At 37.7% G+C, this 26,369-nt stretch overlaps 1 protein-coding gene and 2 pseudogenes across 3 annotated transcripts in view; 1 reads left to right on the top strand and 2 right to left on the bottom strand.

The window, feature by feature from the left end:
* Positions 1 to 55, bottom strand: part of LOC102245369 — a 2,972-nt pseudogene extending 2,917 nt beyond the window's left edge.
* Positions 1 to 26,369, top strand: part of MACROD2 (MACRO domain containing 2) — a 1,947,520-nt gene that overhangs the window by 691,667 nt on the left and 1,229,484 nt on the right. The gene's annotated exons all lie outside the window — the stretch shown is intronic.
* LOC102262764 lies at positions 91 to 999 on the bottom strand (annotated as a pseudogene).

Raw genomic sequence — 26,369 nt, forward strand, 5'->3', positions numbered from 1 at the left:
GACACTTCTGCAGAATAAATTCTACAAGTTCCTGGGCAGGTTCTCTAAATCTCATCTGTGATCAATGGTTGGTAAATTATGTTTCTGCAAAAGTAATCCCATAAATAGACATCCAGGAAAGTTTTACAACCAGTGAAATTAGACAAAAAATAAACAGCCACACGAACCAAACCTAAACACTGAACTAAAATGGTGTCACATCAGGACTTCTGAAAGAACCAGAGTAGGCAAGAAGAACCAGAGCAGGCAAGATTATTCAAACAGAAGATCCTCATCCTTCTCTTCAGCCCGAAGTTTGGCAGGCTCCGTCACCTCTCCAGCTACCCTCCATTTCTCCAACTCCCTCTCAGTTTTTTCCTTGAGAGCCTTTTTCTTCTCCTGTATTGTCTTTAACCTAGAGAACTCTTCTCACTCTCTCTCATCCAGCTCTGCGATGATATAAGCAAGGGTATATTCAATCCTGGGAATGATGACATGTTCAATGGCATTTACATGCCTGTTGGTTATCTTAACAGCTTCATCCAAAGTAGCAAAGAAAGTCTACAGCAAGGCGAGTTCCACCAGTAGTTCCACTGCTTTGGCATAGTTCCTCTTTAGTTTAGCCGATTGTGGTTGTTCCCCACCTCTGGCTAAACCAGTCAGTTCATAACTGTCAGTTCCTTCATGGTAATGTTCAAATATTGGCAAGGTAACACCCGCTACATTATTTTTCTTTGCTCGAATCTTCACTTGGGCTTTATTACATTGTGGATAACTGTGGTGCTGAAGTCCCCTGCTGTGAACTTGGCCTCAGCAAGTGAAAAGGCAGCTTCTCTCATCACTTCACCCATCAACATTTTAGTCTCTGATCTTATTCAGGATCTGTCGAAATCGAAGAGTTAGGGCATCAGATTTTTTCTTCAGGAGGTTTCTACCTGTCTGTGCTCCTTTCAATTGAGCCTTCATAATGGTCTGTGCCATTCGTGAGGGAAAGATTTCAATTCAGTCTTTGCCCGACATTCTGAAGATGACTGTTCGGCTTGGCTCCTGGTTGGGCAGTCGTGGTTGCCACAGACCCAGCCACAGTGTCTTCTTCTACCGCAGTCAGCTGGTTGTGTCACTTGCCCCCCCATCCAAACACTTTTAAGATTCATTTTTACTTCATAAGTAATAATATTTTTAAAATATATTTTTATTTATTTTAGAGAGGAAGGGAGAGGGAGAAATAGAAACATCAATGATGAGAGAGACTTACTGATGGGTTGCATCGTGCACGCCCCTTACTGAGGATTGAGCCCACAACCCAGGCATGTGCCCTTGACCTGAATCAGACCTGGGATCCTTCAGTCTGCAAGCCAACGCTCTAGCCATTGAGCAAAACCGGCTAGGGAGTAATAATATTTTTTAATGGTGCTGAGTGTTAGAGAACTCAGAAAAGATAGTATTGGGGTTATTTTTATCTCACTGGTCATTCCTCTAAAACCTGTGTTGTGGGATCACATAATAAAAATTATGAATTTGCCTATTTGCTGATTTTATTATACTGGACATAATAATGAAATGTAAGAAAAAACAAGGACAATTTCCCTAATAACAAAATGTAGGAATGATCAAAGCTAACTAAAATAATTTTTTAAAATTAAACTTGCTACACCTTTTTAAAATACTGTTAGTGCAAGGGGTTGTATGATGCTTATGAAGAAATTATTTGACAAAGCAACATATTCTTTTCAAGAATGCAAAATTTGAGTCTAGTCACATGGGTCATAAATTCCCACCCAGTTATTTTTATTATTTAATAGGCCCATTGAATTAAAAAAGATCAGGAAAAATATAAAGCAGTTGTTTGAAAATGATTTTTAGACAAGAAAAAATGCATTAAGTATTTTCAAGAGTTATTACTAATCTCTCATTGCACACTTATTCATCTGCTTTTACAGAAGTTCAATGTACTGAGCATTTTTACTGTCATGTAGAGAGAAAAATGATAGGAGTTCAAGAATATAACAAAAGTGTTTGGAAACATAGACATAGAAGTGTCGTTAATCCACTGAGTCTCTGCTCCAAAATCTTGCTTAAATTGTGTTCACAGGGATTTATTAGGTCCTTTTACAAAGCACTTGTGGGGAGAATTTTTATCAGTGCTGAGATAAAAATTCTGAGATCAGGTTGTAGCTAGGTAATTTTTAGTTGTTTATAAACAGAGTGTGAATTCCATGAGAAACCACTTTAGTAGTTTGAGAAAGAAGGAGACAATTACTGAAAATGATTGCCTAATTTGAGAAATGGAGCTCTTGACTGCTGACACAAGTTTTAGGAACTTCAAAACTGCCAAGTTATGGTGCTATGGTCACATGTAGCCATTTCTCCAAGATTGTGCTTGTGGTGAGTTAGAAATTAGACATCTAATGAAAGTCTAACAAGGCATGCAGGGTCAGATGTAGCTTTGATTTGAGAGATACACGCGCACACACAGAGGTACATAATATAAACTATCAATTTACTTCAAAGTATACTCTACTTAAATTCGGTTGTACTATTAAAATTCTACTGTTATTTTTTATGAGCAATAAAATAACATTTGAAATTTGAACCATAGGCTAGATATATTGGTTTCATGTGTAGGGTGCATAGCCCTGAACATTAATTCTAGACAAAATATTGAAAAGAGGAAAGCAGTTCTAAAATATTAAACCTGTACCTTGACTTTTAAAGTGATGGACACTTTATTTTAAAGCTTCACTTGTATTGAGAAAGCCCATCATAAAACTCAAAAGTCTTTATCTTTTTCTTCACATAGCTAATTTCCCAGTGCAGATACTTAGAAATTTTATTTAGGTACAGTTTTCCAGTAACATGTTGTGGAGTCAGAATAATGGCCCTATTAGATGCCCACACTCTAATCCCTGTCACCTGTGAATATGACTTTATTTGGCCAAATGGATTTTGCGTATGTGACTTAGATTAAGAATCTTGAGATGGGTAGATTATCCTGGATTATTTTTTTTTGGGGGGGGGGGCCTCAAACTAATCACAGGAGTCCTTAGAAGCAGAGAAGCTTTCCTGTTGTGATAGTGAAACATGACTATGGAGAAAAGGCACAGAAGGATGCGGCATTGCTGGCTTTGCAGATAAAGGCAGGAGGCCACAGGCCAGGAGTCTGGGCAATGTACAGATTCCAGAAAAGGCAAGGAAACAGATTCTTTCTTCAGAGATTCCAGAAAGAACTAGCCTGCCAACACCTTGATTTTATCCCAGTGAAACGGATTTTAGACTTCTGATCTCCAGAACTAGAAGAGAATAAATTGTGTTAAGTGACTAAGTTTCTGGAAATTTGTTATAGCAGCCATATTAAACTAATATATAGACATTAAATAAATATATAAAGTGAGGCATCCTATCTAATAAAGAGGGAATATGCTAATTGACCCTCATGCCGTTGCAGAGATGGCGGCGCCCACAGCCAATAAGGAGGGAATATGCTAATTGATCACCATGCCCTCAAAGATGGTGGCGCCCACAGCCACAAGATGGTGGTGCCCAGTCCCCTCAGCCCCACCAGGGCACCTGCCTCAGGAGTCCCCCTGTCTCCTCACCTCCCCAGCTGCCCAGGGCCGGCCCAAGGCACAGGCAAGCCTCGGATGGCGGCTGCCCAGCCAATGCCCAAGGTGCAGGCAAGCCTTGGATGGTGGCTGCCCGGGCTGGCCCGAGGTGAAGGCAAGCCTCAGATGGCGGCTGCCCAGTCGCTCAGGGCCACCCAAGGCTCAAGTAACCAGGGCCAGCCGAGGTTTGCTCTGCCAGTAGTGGCAGCAGCAGAGGTGTGATAGGGGCATCACCTTCCCCTGATCTCCGGGTTGCCTCCTGCCCCTGAGGGCACCCAGACTGTGAGAGGGGGCAGGCTGGGCTGAGGGACGCCCCCTCCAGTGCATGAATTTTCATGCACTGGGCCTCTAGTATCTATATAGAAAGCTACATAGTCATAGGATAGATTTTTGATTCTTTGAATAAAAAATGGGCTGAGGGATGCCCTCTCCAGTGCATGAATGCACTGGGCCTCTAGTATCTATATAGAAAGCTATATAGTCATAGGATAGATTTTTGATTCTTTGAATAAAAATTATGTTGGTAAAATCATAGAAACTGTATTTCACATAAAAATTCCCATTTACTTTGTGTTAAAAGAATTCAGGTTTAAAAACTTGAAATATAGAATATTGTTACAAAATGACCACCGTGATTCATATCCCTATTTATACACATTGAGTAGGCCCCTTCTATAGGCTTTGAACTTAACCATGTAATTTACTTTTGCCAATGGGAAAATGTCAAAGGCATCTCAAGCTGAGGCTTAAAAATTGCTTCTGCGTTGGACTTGCTTTGTCTTGTGGCTGGGATCCTTTTGTTCACAGTCTGAAGAAGCCGGGGCTGGCCTCCTATAAGGTGAGAGATCCTGCAGAGAATCCTCAACCAAGGCCCCTAGCATGGAGTGATGCTGTCCTATCCCATCAAGCCCCAGCCAAACTGGTCCATATGAGAAGAACCATGCATAAAATCCACAAGATCATAAGCACTAATAAGTGTGTTATTTTGCTTTGTTTTGAGTCATTAAATTTTGGGATGATTTGTTTCTCAGCAGTGGAAAACCTATCCAGTGTAGTTACTTTCTCCGGTAGTAGGTATGTTTCAGACATGACTACATTCTTAAGGGGGTAGCACTTGGATATCTTATGTTAGATTTCTTTGGATTCATTTGTAGCCTTTGATTTTCAGTAGGCTGGGTTTGAAATTATATCAGAGACTTCCTGGGTACCCTGAAACTACTAATATTGATATACCTTCACTTGGACTTTTCAGACCCAACTTTTTAATCTTTACCCTCCAAAATATATTTGATTAAAAAACATTAAAATTATTAGGTTACCAATATTTTTGTAAAAGCATCTTTCCCTTTGAATAGACTCTGATTGAAGAACAGAATGTATTTATTGCTAAAGACCTCCTGTATTTTTGTATACCTATGTGTGTAAGGCAGAAGTGGGGTTAAGTAAGAAGAGGTCTTACCTCATTGGGACCTTTGAATCAGGAAGGTGAAATAAGAGCTTTGCAAAAAAAAACCAGAGCCCATTCATCTGCCAGGAAAAATTGCCACCAGGAAATTTACTGAAAAAAGAAAAAGAGACATGAAAGCAGCCTCCTACCCCCACCCCGGTCTCTTGGAGAATTATATATAAATTTCTAAGGCTCTGAAGGATCACAATTTGAAGATGCCCTGGCCAGATGATCTCTGAAGTGCCTGCCAGCTTTAGAATTATAGCATTATGCTACTCATTTCATATTGGAAATAAGATGTTTATTTCCATGGAATACAGCAACGTTAACTGACTCCCTCAGGGATGGAGACCATGACTCTGTCCCTGTGGACATGAACTGAGTTGAAACGACCATCTATGTTTCTTAGCTGCTTTCCGGTTTTCACTTCCAGGAGTTTGTCTTTACATTTTGAACAAGGCATTTGTACACGTGTTTGCTTCTGTGATCAATCATGTTTGCAGAATCTTTTTTTTTTCTTTTCAGAGGATCTGACATGTAAGAATTAAAAATAAAAATGGGAGCCCAACCGGTGTGGCTCAGTGGTTGAGCGTCAACCTATGAAACAGGAGGTCACAGTTTGATTCCCAGCCAGGGCACATGCCTGGGTTGCAGGCTCGATTCCCAGTAGGGGGCATGCAGGAGGCAGCCAATAGATGATTCTCTCTCATCACTGATGTTTCTTTCTCTCTCCCTCTCCCTTCCTCTCTGAAATCAATAAAATATATGTTTAAAAAATGAAAATGGGATTTAATAGCACTTGTTAGTAAAGAAAAAATTCTAGCACCTTTTTAAAGGGTTTATCAGTGTTAGTAGTGGTAGTATTTTTTTGCCAAATATATACTTTCTCCTAAAAGGGAGGCAATAAGTGAATCTTATAACATTCTTATTTGGGTTAAGGTAGAATAATTTACAGTTTGTGAACCATGATGTTTGTGTCTGTGTGTTTGTGTGTCTCTTTGTACAGTATGTAACATGTAAGAATATGATAGAAACAAAATTGGCCTTATATATTTAGTTCTGCTACATTCATGCTTGGGTATTTGGTAGATAACTGTATCTCCCTTGGCTGCATGTAAAATAGTGAAGTAGCTTTTCCTTAATACTAATTTAAGGCATTTTGGAAATACTTCTCAAACCACTAAGACATCAGTGCACTCCTATCCTTGTGTCCTGGAAGAGTTAATATAAGTTTCAAAAAAGATCTAATTTACTGGCTAATGGTATCTTTTCATGGGAATTACTTGGCTTTTGTGGAATAGCCTTTCATCTTTCTGCTTTTTAGTTAATTCAATTGAATTTTCATCCGATCTACATTGTTTCTTTCTAATTGCAGTCAGTCCCTCATCTTACAAACCATTCTGTTCCAAAAACTAATTTATGAGTTGATTATTTGGAACTTAGAAGGCACTTTTCAATAGAAAAATTAAAAAATGCAAATGTTGGGTGTGTTCCCAGAATAGCCCACAGACGACAGCTTAACCCATCCTATACCCAGGGCTAATGCTGCTATCCAACCTAAATAACACAAAGAGCAGTGCATATGAGGGCAACATGATTTTCAAGACCCAAATTGGGAAGCCCAGAGTTGATTTTTCTATGGTAGTCCTGTCAGTAGAGGTGAGGACTTTCCTGTCTTCATTCCTGCAACCTAAAATGATGCAAAATTAAGACATGGACGTTCATAATCCAGCAGCAGGGAAGGTGTGTAATAAGCATCAAAATAAAATCTGAGGAGAATGAAGAGTCTGAATTTTACAAAGAGTGGTGAGGGTGTGGCAAAACATTAGGATAAAAAGTAGAGAGAAAGGTTGAGTGCTAGGTTGAGTGGGTGCGTGAATACCTAAACCTAGGTAAGGTTTAAAGGCTTCTGCAGCTCTGGCTCTTTTCATAAAATCTCATTTCAAAATCAGGTACAGATTCAAGTCCACCTAGGTAGCATTGCTTGGTGAAGAACAGGCATTTAACTCACTAATAGCATTTATGTTGAACAACCCATTTTTTTCTGCTACCCTTTTGCCTTTGAGACTCTTCCTCAGGTGGAAGGGGGAGATCAAAGGAGAACCTTAAGAAAGAAAGGGAGGAGATTGAGAAGGTATGACAGACGTCCTTGAGCAGTGGCAAACAAAGGTTACACTTCCCATCTCTCTCTTGGTATAACGGGGCAGATTTTGAGAGAAATGAGAAAGGGAAAGAGTGTGAGAAACTAAATGGGAGAGAACGTGAACTCCTAGAAGGAATATTAGTAGGCGGACCTCTCTTGCATTTCTACTAGGACAGTATTCCCATGTTAATCACAGGCCAGGCATCCTGGGCTTCCTGGATCTGACCTCACCAATAAAGTTTCCAAAGAACTGTCTCAGGAGGCAGGGAAGTGACTCTCAAGTGTTTCTTTTGAAGAAACCAGATGACTTTCTAAGAAAATTATTGTCATTTTAGAAATGAGATTGTATAACAGTTGTATAAGACTCTCATAGACAGGCCTTGGTGAGGCTGTCCTTTGCTGTCTGAGGGTTCTTCTCTGTCCCCATAATCAGTTAATTCCTGTTTATCCCTTAGCGTGCCTGTGTTACATGCTCCAGGAAACCTTTCCTGAGCATCTCCTCTATACAGAATGGGCCAGTCTCTGAGACAGAAGCATTCTCATACCATGTTTTACTGCTGCTTTTTCACTCTTTTTAATCTCTGTCACAGCAGTAAGTACATAACTCATCAACCACTGAATCTAGTGCCTCCTACACTGGCTGACACTTAGCAGGTGCTCAATAAATATTTGTCATGAACTATTGAGAAGCAGAAAGTGTGTATCTTAACATGTCTGTGCATAGGGAGATCACCTTTAATCCATACATTTGACTATTAGAAAACTTAAGATACAGAGGAGATATTCAAAACTGTTAAATAAAAGAAATTGACTGAAATATTGTTGCTAAACATAAGAAGGATGGATTCTAGAAAGCCACCCTTATCTCAAGAAGTTTATCTACTTCTATGTCAAGGTTGTACCAGTTGTCTACCCAGTTTTCAAACTGGTTAATGCTATTTCAACTTGAATTATTTTTAGATTCCAAAGATGAGGTAGTTGTCCCTGGCTTTGCATTGAGCAGACGGTGGTACTCAAGCAGGAAGCAGAATGGCTCTTCAAAATAGTCAGCATCTCTGTCCTCTATTCCCCATAACTGTCCAGAGCAACAGAGAAACACTGGATACATCCATGGAAACTTAGATATAGACGTTAATCATGAGATAACATGGACACTGGTTTTGATTCCAGGCACCCAAGCCATTAAGTTATAGGAATTCATGCTCTTCACAGAGGAACTGTTTAAGCCAGCAAATCTCTTGTGATTCCATTCATTTATCTTTACCTCTCAGGGCTTGTCTCAATGAGCCACACTTGACAGGGTGACACACACAGCGCTGCAACATTTCAGTGCTTCCCTAGGGCTTCTTCATTTTACTACCATTTTTGTGACATGTATATCATGTACGATGTAATGAAAATTTGTCTAGACCCCCACCCACTTGTATTTGCCATTGGAGCTTGAACAAGAGCTGTCTTGGCAACACGCTCAGACTTTCTCAAGTGCAAGAGGGATGGTTTAACATGAATTGCACAGTTTAAATTTTCAATAGATTAAAAGGAAAAGAAGAAAAAAATGCACTTCTGAAGGACATCACCATCCCTCTAAAGAGATTATTACACTTTAATCATAGATGTTTTAATCTACTGTATTGTATTACTTGAACTTCAAAAAAAACCCCACAAATATAAACTGTGAACAATTCATAGAGAGTGCTGTACAGATTTCCAATCAAAATTAAAGTAAGAACTTGTAACTAAAGATATAATTCAGAAAATGTCAGTAAAAACATGAATTCTGAATTGTGTATTTATTCTTTTTTTATATACTGATTCCATTTCAAAAATATGAAAATGTTTTGTTTAATCTTACATAGGCCTGCAAACATAGATTTTAAACATTATTTCTGATCAGGAATAAACATTAAATTTCCAATAGAAAGTGGTATGTTGAGGTAAATTTAGTTATGAGACATAATGGGATTTCAAAAATAAAAAAAAATTAATAAGAAATTTGAATATTCTGTTGTTTTTGAAATTATCCTTATTGTTTCCCTCTTAATTTTATATACTATGAGATTCCAGATTTAGAATAAAAAAGAACTTCTATGTTTGGGAGTTTTAAAAAATTGATTCAAAAAATTACATAAGATTATAGAGAATTTACATTGACTCTTTTTTTTAATTGCTTAAAGTATTACAAAGAGTAGTACATATGTCTCCTTGTTTTTTCCCCTTGACATTGACTCTTTAAAAGTTGCCGTATTTTTTTCTAAAGACACTATTTTTTTCTGAAATCATTAGACTGAAAATTGAGGGATGTCTTATACATGGAAGTCAGCCGAGGAGGGAGCCCCATGGGTGCATAGCTGCCTCTATCTTGTCAAACAGGCTTCCTCCAATCACGAGCCTTATTGTTATTGATGTCAGCTGATGCCGTAATTGGAGGTGGAGGTGGAGAGTGCGCAGATGCAACAGGGACCAGAGCTTTCTGAGCTCATAAAGATGTTAAAAAATAAAAAGATAAATACTGGTAAGTGATTGTCTCACTCTGCAAAATTCGAACTGAATGCAATCAGCTATGCAAAGGAGCACGGGAATAGAGCTGCAGAGAGACAATTTGGACCTCCTCCGCTCTGCAAAATTCAAACTGAATGCAATCAGCAATGCAAAGGAGTATGGAAATAGAGCTTCAGAGAGATAATTTGGACCTCCTCCCACTGAGTGTATGATCAGACAGTGGAGAAAACGGGAAGAACGACTCCTTAAGATGCCAAAAAAGAAGAAGGTCTTAAGAGGAAAACCAGCAAAATGGGCAAACTTGGAACAGAGGCTCAAGACTTGGATTATGGAGCAGCGCCAGAGTAGCTTATGTGTCAACCAAGCTTATTCAATGTCAGGCAAGAATGTAAGCGAAGTGAACATTGTTGATTTTACAGGAAAGGCAAAATGGTGCTTCAATTTCATGAGGAAAGAAGGGTTGGCCATGAGAACACGAACAAAGTTAGCTCAGAAAATGCCACCAGTTTATGAGGATGATCTCACATATATAGACAGTGACTGAGAAGACAGCAGTGATACAATAGATGTTGAAGAAATTAGTATGTCTGGAACTAATAGTGATGAAGAAGAGAACAGTGATGCAACAGAGGCTGAATAAAGTTATATGCTGCATAATATCATAGTACTGGGTAGGTAAACATTACCTGCGGTAATTATTAAATTAAAATGTGTTCTGTTTTATGTTTAAAATCTTAATTTCTTAATTTTGGGTTGGAAAAGTGTGGGTCGTCTTATACATGGGGGCATCTTATACACAGAAAAATACAGTAGTTAAAACTGCTGATGTTCATCTGAATATTAAATCATGTTTCATAAAAATAGTAATTTTCAGAATTTACTTTTACTAGAGTAGTAAACATTTTGTCTACAATCATCAGAATTTAAAATGTTTTAATTAGTTATTTTATAATTAAAATTAATCATGAAAAAATAAAATACAGTTAACATCAAAACTGATCATGCCATTTTTAAAAGAATGTTTCTGAAATAAAGCCGGCCAATTTGGTTGATGCATCTGCTTTTACTTATTTCTTTTTATTTTAATATTATGATGATTTTAGCATTCTATACTGGACCCCATGTCCAAGGTGCAGAAGTTTTTTTTTTTTTTTCCACTAGTGAGGCCTTTGATTTAAGAATGGTAATACTTATAATCTCTATAAGTGACACTTAAGAGAGTATTCTACCAAACTTTAACTACATATTACTGGAGTTTCACATTTGTGGGGGAAAGTACAACATGAAGAAAAAACTTAACACCATTACCTGGGGCTAGCACCAACAAACCAAGGCACTTGGGTTCCTTTACAAGGTCTCCCAACTTCACCCTTAACCTATAGCATCATTAATATAAACTCCCATAACACATTACCTATTACGTGATCTCTCAGATGCCATCCCTTTTATCTTGGATATTCAGTTTCTCCCTCTTCTTGAGATCTTTCTGGTCCTGGCTATTTAAAACAAACAAGTGCACACATGCAACTTCTCTCAAATCCATGTGCTTCTCCTGCTACCTTGTCTGTCTTTTTCTTCTCTCCATAGCAATTCTGATCTACACTGATTAGGGAACTATATCTTTAATCTAGCAGGTAAGGTTTTAGTCAGTAGGTCAGTTTTCTATCAGTAAGATTATGCTGCATAATAAACCATGGCAAAATTTCAAGAGTGAACAATACTAGGTTATTTAGTTATTACATCTGTGCATCTGTTGGACCACTGAGCTCCATTCCACTTCCTGTCTTTCTCCTGGGACTCACTAACTAAGCCAGGCATATTCTTCTAATGAGGAAAGCAGAAGTGCAACAAGGCAAGTAGAAATATGCAGAAACTACATGCCATCAATTATACCTTTTTCTTTTGGCCAAAGCAAGTCATTTGGCCAAATAAATACAAATGGAAAAGATACTCCATCTACTTTAGTGAGTGAAACTGCAAAGTCACATAGTAAAGGATGTGGATGCATGGGGAGGCGAAGAATTGGGGCCAATAATGCTGTCATGGTAATCTTACCTCCCTGTGCAGTAGAGTGATGCTATAGATTCTGCATTCTTTCAGAAATGTCCTCTTCATGTGGTTTCCATCATGAAACTTTCCCTTGATTTTCAAACCATCCCTCTGGCCCACCCAATTCAATCTCCTTTGCCAGTATTCCTCAAGGCTTGGTTGGAAATCCTTAAGACCTAATACTATTATCTATCATCTATCTATCTATCTATATCTATTTATCTATCTATCTATCTATCTATCTATCTATCTATCTATCTATCTATCTATCTCTATTATCTATCTATCTATCTATCTATCTATCTACCAACCATCTATCTATCTACCTATCATCTATCTCTTCCTCTCTCCTTCCTTCCCTCTCACACACAGTCACAGTTAGTGTCATCCATGTTCATTGCCACTGAAATAAAGATGAACCAAAAAAGCTTGAATTTCTCCTCTGGGTTCCAGAATCATATATCTAACTTCCTACTTTATAGTTTTTTTCAAGATACCTCAAAGACACCTCAGATTCAACCTAGATTTAAAACATTCCTAATATTTCTCCCATTGTGTTCCAAACTTCTTAAGTGCCCCCTTGCTCAGTGAACAGTTCCACATTCATCAACTTATACATTCATCAAGGAGTCCTTCTTGACACTATTCTTTCATCAGTAAACCCTAATACTTTTATTGCCTAAATAGCTCTGGAATTCATCTGCTTCTTTCTACCTCCTATGTTTGTCTAGTTACTTTCTACTCATCTTTCAGCTTCTACTTCATTTCCATGCCAGATACCTTACCCCTAAATGAAACAGGTCCTTCCAGCGCTCCCAATAAAACCACATGCCTCTGCCATATGCTCTAGCCATACCATGCATATCTCCGTTGCTGATTGCAGTGATGAGTTTGCATTTTACTATGGGATTATTTCATTAAAATCTTTCTGGCCACGGGACTGCAAGCTTTTGATCATCTTTATCTTATCAGCACCAAACCCAGGTCTTGGCACATAAAATATGCTCAACATATTTTTCATGAATGTGTAAGTGTAGGTGTGTGTGTATACACGCATGCAAATTTATAAAGAGAAACTTTGAATTGTCAGGGCATACATATACCGGTATTACTCTCAATATCAAAAAAGTTATTTTTCATTCAAAAGGTCTTTTATGTTTATGTATTGCTTACAGTGGTTCTCAACCTGTGGGTCACGAACAATGAAAATACATCCTGTATATCAGTTATTTACATTACGATTCATAACAGTAGCAAAATTACAGTTATGAAGTAGCAACGAAAATAATTTTATGGTTGGGGGTCACCACAACATGAGGAACTGTATTAAAGGGTTGCGGCATTAGGAAGGTTGAGAACCACTGGCTCTAGTGCTTAAATAGGCAGCTTACACCAGAAAAAATTCTGATTAAAGGAAGTAATATTAGGAAAATAATAAAATATAACCCTTACATTATAACATCTTGATTGCTCTGATAGTTTATTTATTAACAAAGAAAGTTCTTGCTATGCAGTTTCTTTCATAAGACAGAGATTTTAAGTTAAAGGGGAATAACCAGACTCTAAAACACATCCTTGTACAATTTTGCATTAATCAGTAGAGAAAAGCATCACATTTGTCAGTGGTGGACAACTTTAGGACTAGGGTACTTGCAGGGGTGTATGTGTGTGTGTGTGTGTGTGTGTGTGTGTGTGTGTGTGTGTGTGTGTGTATCCTAAAACATTATGTCCAAATTTACACTTTTACTTCTCACACTGGGAACTGTGATTTTACAGCAGGAAACATATTGTGAAAGTAAATCAGTTTTCCATCTCTGCTTTCATACTGATATAAGATAATAAGTGAAAAGGAAAAAGAGAGTCAGGTGGAAATTCACACAAATTATTTTCAATGATAAGAAAACACTTTCATAAAGGTAAGCTACCAATACTAAGTTATCCACATTCAATACATATTTTTATGTCTCTAGTTATCACATTACACTTCATATCATCCAGCATTGGTTGGCATTATGTTATAAATATGCAAATGATTTCTCTGAAAACATCCATCATATGCTGAACCTTTTTCTTTTTCTTTTTTTCATGAAAGAGAAGCCAGAGCAGTATGCTTCTAATTTGGTCTCAAACTTCAGCCAGTAAGAAATAAGTTATGGTGAAAGGATTATTAAGATAGTAAACAGCTTGTGAAAGTAGTCATATCTGTGCCAATTAGTGGTTGCTTACATTCACTATCTATTATTTGGGGAATGTGGAGAGTAGGCTATTGAGTGTCTAGGTGGCTTAGAGTGGTTCTTTTTATCTGGTAGTTGTCACAGTAATGCCCCGCGCTATAAATTGAAAATGGCATGTAAATTCATGAACTGAAGACTTTGGGGCCCCAAAATACTTTTCCCAAGAATATCCTACTCCATAGAGCAAGCGTTGTGAAAAATAGTTCCTTTGGCTTATCGTACATTTGAACTCAGGGAATATCTGTCATTCCAGGACTTACAGCCTCCTGCCTGGGAGACATTTTCAGATAAAGTGAATGTTCTCAAAGCAGGACAAGGGGATGGCAGATTAATATGAATTTAAAAAGATCATATATTTTTTGAGCTGTATATGTAACAGACCAAATTTCCTGAGCTGTCTTTGTTTCTTTGAAGATAAAAGTTCATGATGTTTTTAAGTTCTTATAACACTAAAAATGGCTTACAATAAGCAAAGGTGATGTCATCATTGTCCTGAGAGGATGTTGGCTTACTTCTCAGCTGACAATTGCTCAGCAATCAAGGCATAGGTTCTGCCTTGGTGGAGGGACAACTCAGGATTCCTCTCCCAATTTCTGCATCTGAGACCCTCTTTCGGATTTAGGACACCTGGGAAAAACAGAGTGGTGTGTGCTAGAGCCAAGACCCTGTCAGACCTGGAGAGCCCACTCCCTCCTGTTGGTCTCACGGCTAGAGCCTAGGGCCATTCCAGATGAGGTCACCTCAGCTGTGTTCTCACCACTCCAGCTTTGGGTCATTTCTGATGAAGTCACCTCAGCCACATTTTCACCATTCTTTCTCAGAGGCTGAGATGAGGTCACTTCATGAGGAACATTTCTTGCCTCATTTATTTACTTGAGAATGCTATATTTGTTGTTTAAATCAGACACAAGTGCCTGACAACTCTCAACTCTCATCTCTCTCTCTCTCTCTCTCTCTCTCTCTCTCTATATATATATATATATACACATTAGTTATAAGTAAAATTACCTGAGAATTGTAGCCTCCATAAACAGTGATTCTACTGAACTTTGATGAATAAAGTCTAGGAAATTCTGGAACTTTAGAGTCTTATCTCCCAGAAAAAGAGGACTTAGTTTTTGAGAGAATTACTTAGGTTGCTTTTGAGAGGGTCAAAATTTAGTACAAACTGTGTTATTTAAATATTATTGCTAAAGTAATTACATCTAAAAAATTCAAAACTGCATAGTGAGAACACAAGTATTCATTGTGTTATCTTTGTACTTTTCGATGTCTTTTCTTCTTTGGGGGGAATAGTGTTCTGCATCTTAGAGGCCTCTGGGTTATGTATGAAATGTCATATATAAAATTAAGACGAAGCCCTGGCTGGTTTGGCTCAGTAGTTGGAGCGTCAGCCATGGACTGAAGGGTCATGGGTTTGATTCAGGTCAAGGGCATGTACCTTGGTTGCAGGCTCAATCCCTGGCCCTGGTCAGGCCTTGTGAGGGAGACAACCAATCGATGTGTCTCTCTCATATCATTGTTTCTCTCTGTCTGTCTCCCTCCCTTCCACTCTTCCTAAAATCAATGGCAAAAAAATATCCTCTAGTGAGGATTAACAAAAAATAAAAATAAAAATAAGAGGAAATAAATATTCCATCAATTGGAATAGCCTTAAAAAAACATCCAAGATTGTTCATATTCTGAACATACTATTTGTTATATATTATGCCCAGTTTACCTGATTTTGTTTAACTGGGATTTCTTTATCTTTTAAACTTACTAGAATCTTGAATCATTAATTTGGTTAATTCATTCTGTTTTCCAAATGCATTGCCCTCATCCTTGTCACTCTTCTGTAGGTCTTTAGGGCTTCTCTGTTTCTTTATAATAAAATCAAGGATTTTACAGAGACTTTCATGGCCCTGCGTAATTGGCCTCTACCCGAATCATCTCCGGCCTCTCCATTGCTCACTAACACTCACCCACCTTGGCTTCCTCTAGTTCCTAAAATATAACTAGCCTTTTCCTACCTCAGGGTCTTGCTACTTTCAGTTCTTTCTTCCTGGGTTACTCTGTAGACTTGACTCCTTCTCTGTCTGGTGAAGCTTAAACACATCCCCTTCTCAAAGTGGTCTTGTCTGACCACTTAATCAAATTCCACATCCCCAGTTATTCTCGCAGTATCTGTTTATTGCTTCACTGCGTTGAACAAAGTCTATGGTTTTTAAAAATGTATTGACCTTTCCATTAGGCTGGGTTTCAGGACAGTAGGAACCTTCTCTTCTGGTTATTAATTGCATTCCTGGCACTCATAATTTGTTTGGCACATAGTAGGTGGTCACAAAAAATATAATGGATGAATTTCAAATATAATTTAGAAGCCTGTCAAGCCCTTCATGGTAATGACTGCCCTGCATCCCCACTGTTGATGGGATGAGGCTTTGGCCCACATGCTCCCAGATTTATGAAAACATTTCTAACAAATGCAACAGGAACAAAAAGACATTGTTTAAAATCTGAATCTTGACAGTATTATACTGATATATAAATTTATTGCAAAAAATGACATAATTGCCCATTCGAAATGGCTCAGTGGTTGAGCACTGATCCATGAACTAGGAGGTCACAGTTTGATTCCCTGTCAGGGCATATGCCTGGGTTGTGGGCTCAATCCCCAGTTGGGGGCATGCAGGAGGCAGCTGATCAATGACTCTCATCATTGATGATTCTATCCCTATCTCCCTTTCCCTTCTTCTCTGAAATCAATAAAAAATATTTTTAAAAAGATGACATTTTTAAGTTAAATATCTGCAAGAAAAGACAAGACCTATTTTATAGTTTTGTTTCCTTAATTTATTATCTTTTATCATAATGGAGATGAAAAAGTAACACAAAGTTTTAGGACAATTTAGAAAATGAGTAATACAATTAGAATTTTAAAAGGAAACCACTTTCAGTAACAATACATTAAAAACTTAACTTATTATTTTTCACTACTGTGTATCAAATTGAAAAAAAAACTAAACAAAATAAAAAGCACTGTTAGATAAATTTGAGATTCAAATTCATAATACTCCAAAATATACCTACAGGATTTAGAACAGTAAACTTTGTTTAATTTCAAGAGATTACAAAGCAGTAATTTGGGCATTAATGCTATTTTCTTGGGTAGACATCTTATTAAAGAAAATAGATCCACTATGACTCTTTTTAAAAGGTTGTATATACACTTCGCTGATTGCATATTTATTAACAGCAAAAAACAAGCTTAGCAATTTCAATTTTCCAGTTCCTTGTTTCTGTGTGTGTGCTTATTTAACCAGCAGATTACTTGTGCCATTGGATTAAGTGTTACACACAGCATTAAGCGTTACTCCAGTAAGTATTTATAATATCATTAACCATTTTAGGATAATACTAACACTTGCTTATTGTGTAAAGCATATGTAATCTGCATAGATGGTTCAATGGCAATTTCATACCCAGGAATGATTCCCCGAGCCTCATAGCTTGTTAAAGCATGCAGTCCTCTGTTTCCTTAGCCACACTTGCTAGTTGGATCCAGGCATGTGAATTTGGTGATGTGTGGTGCATTTGAAAACATGGACTGGGAATGAATGTTGATGTAAGATTGAATGAAGATAATTAGTCTATATATTATCATCTACACTGAGTGGCCAGATTATTATGACCACCTGATGTTTGTAGGCAAATTAGCTATAATTTTGCATTGAAGTTGCTGGAGGGCCAGACCATTATAAACGTCTGAATAGCACAACATACGTAAGTATCATTGCTGATCAAGTTCATCCTATCATGTTGATGGCGTATCCCAATGGAGATGGCTTCTTCCAACAAGAGAATGTGCCATGCCACGGTGCTCATATTGTGCAGGAGTGCTTTCAAAAACATGAGGGAGACTTTACCTTGCTTAGGTGGCCACCACAATCACCAGATCTCCATCCAATTGAGCATTTGTGGGACAAAGTTAAAAGAGCCATCAGGCAGCTGGTTCCACAACCAACAAATCTCACAGAACTGGACAGTGCTATTCATCAGGCATGGTGTCAGATTCCTCGCATCACCTTTCAACATCTCGTGGAGTCAACGCCAAGAAGAATCACTGCAATATTGAAGGCAAAAGGTGGCCCAATGAAGTACTGATGGGGTGGTCATAATAATCTGGCCGGTCATAATAATCTGGCCACTCAGTGTATAATATCATGACTAATGAAGTCCACTGGGGGACCCATTCCCTGGACAGCACTTTGATAGACTTGCAGAGAGCTGATTATATCCAAGTAGGCTTTGGGGTGCTTCTGCCTACTTGTGTAGAGAATATCTATGCAAGCACTACAGATGCCATCATTGGGATTAATCTAAGCATATCACTGAAGATGCTAAAGATCTCTCTAGGATTTCAGTATCAGAAATAGTTGTTCTTCTCCTTAGATAAATACTATTAGGTTAGTTTTTGCTTTGTAAACACTGTGACTATTGCAATTGATCACTTGTGGCTTCTGAAACACTAAAAAACAAATTTGAGTGCCCACTTATACTTCCAATATTTTATAGCATGTATCTGTATAAATTGACCTATTCTCTCCATTTTGGTTTCCTTCTTTTCTCTTTTTTCTTGTTCATATTTAATTCAAAATGTCTTAATTATGTGCTTTCTTTTAAGCTGACTTAAATTCCTTTTTGAAATTAGGTATGTTATTAATTCATCATTTACAGTACAGATTGCTTGCCTGGCTCATAATTTTCAAGTCATTAGAACAACAGGAGAATTTAGGAAGTCTTTTTGATGTGCTATTAGGCATATCAAGAGTACATTTTTGGAAGGTCTTGAACTCTTAATATGCTTTTATATCTTATATCAGAGTAAATTTTCTTAAACATTTCAACTGCATAGGAAACTGATGAGAGATTTTAAGAATAAAATAAAAGTATTTGATAGCATAAATGACCTAGGACAAAAAATAATGGTCTTAGTTTATTTAGATATTACATGTCATTTTTTTGTATAGCAGTATCATAATATGCTTTATCTTTGTATTCAGACAGTTTCTAAAATACACAAAAGGTATATTTATGTTATTAAAAGCACAAAATTCATTTTCATGAACAACCAATATCTAAATGAATTAGGAATTTATGTTAGCCCATAATATTTTTTCACCCATAGCATAGAAGAAATAATATGAATTTACAGTGAGAAATTATAGAAAATACTATTTTATATCTTAAAATAGAAAAAAATGACCCAGAATTACCTCTTTTTCAATGTTGAAGCTTTAAAAAATTGGTATAATTAGCAGATCAGAATGTAGATACAGAAGTTCATGTAGATTCCAGAGAAATTCTGGATATAATTAATGGAAGTGGGATGTATTGTACAATTTCAATTTCACTTCACAATATATGAATTTTTTCTTCTTTTTTGTCAATATAGCATTAGTGGTAGATACTCTTCCACTTGTTAACATGATTAAGTTCCCTAGTGACTTAAAAATAGAATGAGTAACAGAAAAAAGGAAGATCAAACTATAGAGTAAACGGATTGATATTTTATGAAAAAATTGGACAACAGCTGAGGTAGAAGAAAGTATCTGATTAAGGGGAAGTGTGAATATGAGGAACATTTTCTGAGGTGGCAGCAAATAGGATTCACATATTACACAGAACTTCTAAGGGGAAAATAAGAACTGCTGATGAAGGGATATTGGATCACTTAGACACCCATGCTGCCAGTAGAGTTGGAGGCAGGGAAGAGGGGGGCCAGGAAGGGATCCTGAGCAGATGGAAATTTCTTTATTTCAAGGTGTTGGCAATTTGGGTGCTTACAATCTTGGACGTGCTTGTCTTTAAATATTTTAGCTCCAATGTGCTCTTGGCTCTTTAGTCCTATAAGTGTACAGAAATGATTCAAAATTACATTTTACATATGGAGTACTGGGTGTGGGCCCAGATATATAATAATTAATTAGTTAATGTTAATAATTACTATTTGTTGGCATTTATTACAGTTATCAGTGGGAATTCTTCATATTTATGTTTGTTATTACTAACACTGTCTTCTAAATCATGAGTTACATACATTTAAAAAAAAATACAGCAGGGTACTCCTTAGCCCTTCTGCCTCAATTCCATTCAGGTCCTCATTCCCTCACATGCTCTGTCCTCCAGTTCCATTGACTCTTTTTCCTTCTGTCCTGTGCATCATTCTGAGTTGCCTGCTCTTCCTCCCTCAAAACAAACATTTGCCCGTTATGTGTTGTACTTTTCTTCTTCTTTTGCTTACCACTAACAACTAGAAAGTTGTGTCTTAATTCCTGATTGTTACCTTATTACTACTATTTTAAAACCTCAACTGTTCAAAATTGAGTTCTATTTATTAAACTTAACCAAAACTACTGTTATGGAATGACCAAAGATCTCCTTTGTGCAGATCCTCTCTGTTCTCAATGTCTTGACTCGCTTAGTGGTATAGATTGTCAGCTACACTCTTCTTGAAATCCCTCCTCTTTTATATCTGACAACTCCTCCTTTCACAGCTCAGTCTATTGAAATCACAATTTCAGGTTCTGTCTCAGATACTTCCCTCTCCATGGGACCTGTCCGGATTTTCCCAGCTGCTCCTCCATACCATTTTGTGTTTGCCTCTATAGGAAAGACTGTTTTTTTTTTTCTTTGATTTATGGTTATTTGGGTATTGTTAAGATCTCTGCCTTGGATTCTGACAACAGGTTCTTGAAAACAGGAAATTATCTTATATAACTGTGAAAATCATTCAGATAGTAAATTCTAATAAATTTTTGCTAGGAGTTGACTTCATGTTTAGGTATAAGCCATGGAAACAAAAACTCATTCCTATTGCTGTAATTATTTACACTTGAGTCATGACATCTATTTATGAGGTTAAAAAGAAAAGTGACACATCCCTTATATAATTCCCAGCATCATGCTCATCAATGCTAGTGACTCTGCTTCATTTTTGGTGAACATTCAGAATATTATATACATTTTTTCAATAAGTTTATTGCCCCTGTATCCAAAGCAGTTCTTACCTAAACTTGTTTTTTATTCTCAAGATCCTCATTATGAGATATGTTTCTGTTCATTGTTATGCTAGATTAAAACTAAGAGTGCTGAATCCTGACACTTGCTTTATATTCCTTGGGTTCTGATCCTGGTTGCTTTTTCTGTGACTGCTTTTTTAAGGCAACCAATCTGAAATGAATTTTGCTCTTAATAGAGTTATAGATAAGCTTATTTTGAAAATACACCCTTTGTCCTTGGGTCTAAGATGCAAACCTAGATGTTCCTTATTTTATAATTGACTAGAGGCCCAATGCATGAAATTCGTGCAAGAGTAGGCCTTCCTTCTCCCAGCTGCCGGCACCAGCTTCCCTCTGGCACCCGGGACCCGGGTTTCCCTCTGGCACCCAGGACCCAGGTTTCTCTTTGGCTGCCGGCAGGCACCCGGGACCCATGCTTCTCTAGCAGCCCCGGCTTCATCCGGAAGGTCGTCCGGAAGGACATCCAATCTAATTAGCATATTACGCTTTTATTATTATAGATAAGCATTCAGGCTGCTATTTACATATTAGAAGGAAGTTTTGCCCACAGTGAAGACAAATCAGCAAATACTTAGGTGTCTTCTAACTGGTAAATATCTGCAATGTGAATCATCACCACGTTTCCCCAAATCTCTTTCCACTCCACTGGAGGTAGATCTGTGTGGTCTGAGTACGGTCTCTGTTGGTGGATGTGACTCCAGATCTGGTCTCAGATAGTTCACATTACCTCCTGCTGATGAGGCTGCTCACCTCACTGCCCAGGACCTTTGTTAGCTCCGCCAGGTGTCCACAGCCTTCCCAGGAGACCCACGGCTCCTTCTGTGCTGTCAGAGACCATGCAGCACTTCCAGCACGTCCTCCTCTCAGGCCGTCATGTAACACATCGGGATCCACTCCTCTTGAACTCATCTCCTTTCAGGTGTCTGTAGAGGCTTAGAAGAATCACCCAGAAGCCAGGTCATGGTGTCTCTTCACAGAGTGACAGACCCTTCCTTTTTCCTTTGCTCCTTTGGAATAGAGAAGGGCTAGTGGCACTGACTTAATTTATTGATGACAAATCAAATCAAATTTTTAAAAACCACACAACAAAACCTACCTACCCTGATGTCTTTTTTTAATTATTATTTCTTGATCTTAGAGTTGGCCATTTGCTCACATAGCACATGTTTCTTGGATGCCTACTAAAAGTAAGCTCTGCAGTAGTCTCTGATGATGCATTGTTCATGACATCATGGAACTTGGCCTATTAAGTGACATACAGACAGCTAAACAAATAACACGATGGTGTAGGAAGTGCAATTATGATAGAGAGCAGAAAAAATTACAGAGCAAGAAAAAAGGAGAATGAGCTTCACAAGATGGGATTGGGACCAGACAAGGAGATCCTGGAAATGGATATTAAAGTGTAGGAAAGAGGCTTATGGGAGATCTTTGTGTGATTCATACAACTTTTATGCAATTTAAAAACTAGTTCTAAATAAAAAGTTAACAAAAACTCACCAGGCAAATGAGGGTGAATCTGGGAGAAAGGTATTCAAACATATGAAAAAAAAAGTGTCACTTATTTGGTGATACTAGATCTTAAGGGTCATGAGAGAACAGTGAAGACAAAGCTGAGTATAGACAGTCAAATATGGATGGACTTGGATTTCTATAACTAAAAGGGAGAGGCTGATGGGTTTTCATTAAGGGGATGGCATGATGATGTTTCTTTTTAGAAGAGCAGCTCCATGACTTTGTGGAGAATAGCTGGGTGGGAAGAAGTAAAAGGTGGGTCAAACTTGTGATGAGCAGTGGTCGAGGTGAGAAGTGGTGGAGGTCTATGTCAGGAGGTGGCAATGCGATTGGCAGTAGGAGGACATGTTTCTGAGTCACTTAGAAGGTGGCATTAAGAAGACTTAGTCCCTGATGGGATTAAGTGAATGGAAAAGGGGGTTGAAGATTTGGACTGCTCTGGCCAGGTTGATTCAAGTTAACAGAAAAGGGAATCTGTGAGCAGGACCAGGTCTAAGGGGAAGAGGAAGATAACTATTTCTGTTTTGAGCAGGTGGAATGTGAGATGCCTATTGGATAGCTGAGAGAAGGTGTCTAGTAGGTACTTGTATATATAAAACCCAGACTTGGGAGAAAGATATATAGAGAGCCTAGATATAGATTTGAAAGGCATCAATATATTCAGTTTTTTAACCTGGTATCCTGCGTAGGCTTCAGGGGATTCACAACTCTCATGTATCCATATGTGTATTTTCTTAGGTTGAGGTTCTGTGCTGAATATTTCCAGTTGTCCCGCTACACATGCACATTCCCAGACCCATTTTCTGCCCTCATCTATGCCCCAAAAAGCTGATATTTTGGACTGCATTATCGGGACTCCCTTGCCATTCAATGTATGCCATTTGTCAGAAGCTTAGACATTGGGAGTCACTGGCAGGAACTGAGAGGCATTGGGGGGGTTGGATAGTTCTTCCCTCTCCCTTCCTGCTTTGGATTCCGTTTCTTGCAGAGGCTGAGTTCTTCCAGGAGTATAGCTCCTGTCCGGAGGTCTCTCCTTCATGGAGCCCAAACTCACAAACCTCCAGTTACACCATCTCTTCCTTGCACTTTCAACTCCTTGGCAGGAACTACTTCCTGATCTTGTTTTTCTTCTGGAATCTTGACATAAAACCTACCCACACCATCTTGCTTCCAGCCTTTATGTTGTTTCTTGCTGGATTCCTGACTAATGCATTGACTGTATGTCTTGTCTTGTCTTTCTTTCTTTCTTTCTTTCTTTCTTTCTTTCTTTCTTTCTTTCTTTCTTTCTTTCTTTAAAAAAATCCCTCCCTCCCTCCCTTCCTTCCTTCCTTCTTTCTTTTTTTTTTATACTTTTGTATGCACTTAAAGCGGGAAAAAACTCTGACAAGCCTGGAAATGGTTGACCTCACCCACAGAGCATGGCCTGTGCAACCCTGTGCGATCTTATTTACCCTGGGATGCAGGAATGTCTCAGCCTTCCCCAGCTAAAACTGTAATTCAGGGCAAATATCTAAAGAGTGTTCTATGCAATCAATGGCGATGGGTGGGACATCAGTCTGCAGCCTTAATATTTAGTGGTCCAGTTTAAGACTTAAGTAGCACCTTCTACTCTGTTCAAATTTGCAATTATAGAAAGAGTGTTGGTTTGTACAATTTAAAAGACAGCGCCCTACCCATTAGAAAATGTTACTCACTTAGCTGCTCATACTCTAACAAATCAAAATAACAATCTCTCTCTCTCTCTCTCTCTCTCTCTCTCTCTCTTTCATGAGATACAGGAGTTGGCAAAAATAGGTCTGGTATAAGGAGGGAGTAAAAAAAACTCCTTTTCTATACTCTTGTCAATCTCCCTCCTACCACATTTTTCCTGCTGACACACCCCATCAACATCAACAAGGGCCTCTGACCTTGTATGACCATGTTTATAACATGCCATCCTTAAATATAGCCAAGTCAGTAATTCATCAGAACTTGGAAGATAGGACTGCTTGTGAGGGTGAGAATGAAGCCATTTACTTCTTTTCTCTTCCAGGTAGAATATTTTCTGGTCGCCCATCTTATTTCCTCACCCAGCTGTGATGTAAAACCTTTTCTGTCTTGGCAGGAAGAGAAATTTACACTCCACTTATATACTTTTGACAAAATAGTTTCCATTTTAACACCTATTTGAAAGTGTAAAAACATTTTTTGTTGTTGTTGGGAAAGGATGAATTATTCATCCAATTTTCTTGCTTTAAACCAGAACAATGATACATCATTCTTTAAATATCTGTCAGACAAGGTTTCCTTTTTAACTCTTTTAGATCCTGGTCCTGTGCTGCACAAGATCAAACCATTGGGTTTGTATCAGAGTCAAATGCTCACAGTGATTCTGGGTTCTAGTTGACTTCATAACTATAAAACATTTTTTTCCTCATCATTTTAGAGCAACCTTACACACATGCATGGTTTGAGGTGTTTTCCTTAATACTCACAGAGGCCAATTAGAAGCACCTAAGAAACAGCACGTAGTCCAGCATTTTTGGAGTGCAAATGTGCCATGTGTCCAAAGCCTAAATATTTTTTATTTGATCTCCAGCATATGCAAAATGATTAGCAACAAGAACTATCAGCATTGTTAATAATAGAGAAAACTCAGAAGCAAATTAAAAATGCAATATAAGCTATAAGGAAATTCTGAAAGATTCATAAGAACTAGTCATTGAAATTGATGCCATAAACATTATGTTGATTAACATAAAATTTGTTTCAGATAACTCTAAATAAAAGAATCAGATTATAAACATCATGAATAGTATGATATGATTTGATATAAAAACATACATTATTTATTTAGATTGTTAAAAGTGCACAGAAGCTCTAACTGATTTGGATCAGTGGATAGAGTATCGGCCTGCGTACTGAAAGGTCCCAGGTTCGATTGCGGTCAAAGGCATATACCTTGGTTCTGGGCACATCCCCAGTAGGAGGTGTGCATGAGGCAGCTGATCAATGTTTCTAACTCTCTATCCCTCTCCCTTCCTCTCTGTAAAAAATCAATAAAATATATATTTTTTTAAAAAATGCACAGAAAATGGTCTGAAAAGACACATACCAAATTGACAGTGTTTATCTCTGATAGTGGAAATGTAGTTAATAGTTATTTTTGTCTATGTATTGCTATTTTGGAATAATGTATAGTGGACATGTTTTAGTTATATCATAAAGTGTAGAAAATAATTTTAAATGGTATCCACATCGTCCAAAAGGGACTTCAGGAGAGGGTGGTGGTGGAAATTGACTGTAGTTGGTGTATTCTGATTTTAGGATTTCTCTTTTGTAAAAAAAAAAAAAATCCTTAAAACATAAGTCTAAGTCTAAAAACTGTGGTTATTCTGTATGTGTTTATCCTAACGTTCAACTATCTTATGTGGATTCATGTTTTTTTATTTGACTAGTTTCTACATTTTCACTCTATTCCATCTTCTTGTTAAACAATTATAGGCAATGTTCACCTCAAGCATTTCATTACTAGGTCTATATTCATAAAATAATAATTAAGTGCATTGGTTGCTGACCATGTTGCAGACCTACTTTAAATACTTTACATGACTTTACTTGCCTAGTTGTCACCACACCCTATGAGGAAGGTAGTGTTATTTTTTTCCATTTTAGAGAATAAGACACTGAAACCCAGGAAAGTGAGTCTTTGTCAGAAGTGATACAATCTTGTGATGGATGTGGTAGATCAGGTTGACCCCAGAAACAAGCAGATGTGTGTCACATATGCTACACTATAATATTTACAAAGATAAGATTAATAAAAATGCCCACTGAAATTGAAACGAAACTTTAAAT

Source organism: Myotis brandtii, unplaced genomic scaffold, assembly GCF_000412655.1.
Source record: "Myotis brandtii unplaced genomic scaffold, ASM41265v1 scaffold137, whole genome shotgun sequence".
In the NCBI taxonomy this organism is placed as follows: Eukaryota; Metazoa; Chordata; class Mammalia; order Chiroptera; family Vespertilionidae; genus Myotis; species Myotis brandtii.